The sequence below is a fragment of the Sinocyclocheilus anshuiensis genome, unplaced genomic scaffold (genome assembly GCF_001515605.1).
Source record: "Sinocyclocheilus anshuiensis isolate Anshui unplaced genomic scaffold, SAMN03320099.WGS_v1.1 scaffold3247, whole genome shotgun sequence".
Classification (NCBI taxonomy): Eukaryota; Metazoa; Chordata; class Actinopteri; order Cypriniformes; family Cyprinidae; genus Sinocyclocheilus; species Sinocyclocheilus anshuiensis.
The window spans coordinates 35619-38351 of record NW_015547839.1 but is presented as its reverse complement, the minus strand read 5'-3'; the positions used below and the strand labels follow the sequence as shown (position 1 = coordinate 38351).

Here is a 2733-nt window from a genome sequence, read left to right as displayed (position 1 = left end):
CGGTAATATGATATATCACGATAATGAACATGCACGATATTGTTAATGTTAATGCATTAACTAAGGTTAACTAATGAGACCTTATTGTAAGGTGTTACCTGTTGTACTTTATAATTATTTTGCACTTTAATCTATTTGAAACATTTATGTAGACATTTGTGTGTATCGCTTTATTGTATTTAAATGTCCAGTTCTTTATGTTATATTAAAAAAGTTATCAAACCTGTTATATTATGACAACACTTTTTTTGCAACTTTTCCTACATCGCGATAATACCGCATACCGTGATAAAAACTGCTGCAATTATCGCAACATGAAAATTTGATACGTTACATGCCTATAAGAAACACGTCTTGACATAAAGCCACCGATGCATTCCAAAGTGGAGCTTTCAAGCCATCTAACGAGCAGAATGGTGCGTTTGATCGCATCTCTCTCTCTCTCTCTCTCTCTCTCCTCCAGACAGGAGAGTTGACGGGAGGTAATCCCCTCCATGTGAGGAGGCGGCACGGGTGTGGAGGCGTGTTGTTTTCCATTCAAATCCTTCCTAGACCTATAAAAAGCGGGTCTCGGAGCTCGGAAGAAAGAGAGAGAGAGAGAGAGAGAGAGAGAGCGCAAAGAGAGAGAGAGAGAGAGAGCGAGAGAGAGCGAGAGCGCACGCCGAACGACACGGCTGTATCTGTACCTGTCCGGATGGGGATGGAGATGCTGCATGGATCCGCAGGTGTCCAAACGGTGAAGGCGCTGAAAAACGCCGCCGTGTGCCTGATGCTGCTGCCGCGCTTCCTGTTCGCGGCCGTGATGCTGTGGCTCCTGGATTTCCTGTGCATCCGGAGGAAGGTGCTCACGAAGATGCGGGAGAGCGACTTGGGCAGCCCCGACGACCCGCCGCTCTGCGTGTCCGACTCCAACAAGATGTTCACGCTCGAGTCGCTGCGCGCCGTGTGGTACGGCCACAAGCTGGACTTCTTCAAGACGGCGCATCTGGGGGGCGCGGCGCCCAACACCGAGGTGGTTCCGCTGGACAGCGCGCAGCGGAGTGGCGCGCAGCGGATCCTGGACTACGCCCGCGGGAGGAGACCCCTCATCCTGAACTTCGGGAGCTGCTCCTGACCGCCGTTCATGACGCGCCTGTCGGCGTTCCAGCGCGTCGCGCGGCAGTACGCGGACATCGCGGACTCGCTGCTGGTGTACATCGAGGAAGCGCATCCTTCGGACGGCTGGGTGAGTTCCGACGCGCTCTACCAGATCCCCCGGCACCGCTGCCTGGAGGACAGACTCCGCGCCGCGCAGCTCATGAACTCGGGGAGCGCCGTGGTCGTGGACACCATGGAGAACTCGTCCAACTCGGCGTACGGCGCCTATTTCGAGCGCCTCTACATACTGAAGGACGAGAAGGTCGTGTATCAAGGCGGCAGGGGTCCGGAGGGCTACCGGATCTCGGAGCTCAGAGACTGGCTGGAGCGCTACCGGAACGATCTGGAAGCTTCTAAAGCGGCGACGGTGGTCCACGTTTAAGACGGATGCACGGATGGATGTTTTCCTTCCCTCAGCCCCACTCTCGCGTCCTTATCGTGAAGTCATTGGCTGTGTTTCAAAACCTAGCGACCGTCTGCGCTCTCGATGTTTTCAGAAGTTCCATTATAGCTCCTACAGATCAGTGTTTGGGGTTCTGCAAACCTCGCAGTGAAGTCATCGGTGGCGTTTCAGTCTACACTTTCTCAAACATTGAGAAGGTCTTGATGCACTGAACATGCACTGAGCCAGGCTTTTCAACCAGGGGTCCATGCACCTTAAAAGGCTTTCTCAGGTAACCCAGAAATGAAAATGACATTAGGTTACACCAATAAAAGCATTTTTAAGGGTTGCACATTTCACTTTTTTACAGTGTGGACCCCTGGGGGCCCGTGAAGGTACTCCAGGAGAGAACATTTTATACATTGACATTTCTAACTATGAGCGCTGGTGGTTCACATGTAGGACGGATGGATGTTTTTCCAGCCCGGTCTTGTGTTTTTAGATTAAAGTGATTAGCTGTGTTCAAAACTCAGTGACTGTCTGTGCACTTCTCACTTTGTTACACTGTAAGGTTCTTAGAATAGATGCCAAAAGGCTCTTTGGAAATTAAAAAGCAGTTTTTGATGTTTCTGATCAATGTAAAAAAAAAGATCCAGGGTTTTCAACTACAGTAGGAGAGAAGAAATGCTGCTTAAACCATTTGAAAACACAAACTAATGATCTTACAGCTTATATTTTTAATAAAGGTTATTTTAAAGTGCTGTCAAGAAAATTGAGCTTTCTGTACTGTATCTGTAAAGGTTGAAAACCCTTGAGCTAGAGGATAAAATGTTCACCTGCCCATATCAAACATGCATTTTGTGCATCTCAGGTGCACTTGATCCCCACTAGATGCACAGCTCGCTAGGTTTTGAATCAGTGTCTTCAGCTGCTGCTACAGTCAACCGCAATACTGCAAACGTCGGGTTTTAGTTTCATGCATACAGCTATCTAGACAGATGTTTATGTTGCCAGTGACCATGCGACCGCATGATAGCTGTTGTGCTTTCGTCTCTGTTCTTTAGGCCTACTTGTTTTATATCAATCCAACCTGGCATTTTATTTGAGATATTGCAAAAACGGTATATCTATCTATCTGAAACATATCCTATTTTTTTTTTGTATGGTATATTTCCCTTGTGAGTGCATGTGTGTGTGTGTGTGTGTGTGTGTGT

The 2733-nt window shown here is 48.3% G+C and overlaps 1 pseudogene; it reads left to right on the top strand.

Moving 5' to 3' along the window:
* The first annotated feature begins 434 nt into the window (after positions 1–434).
* On the top strand, positions 435–2709 carry LOC107704661 (thyroxine 5-deiodinase-like; annotated as a pseudogene).
* The last annotated feature ends 24 nt before the right edge of the window (positions 2710–2733 follow it).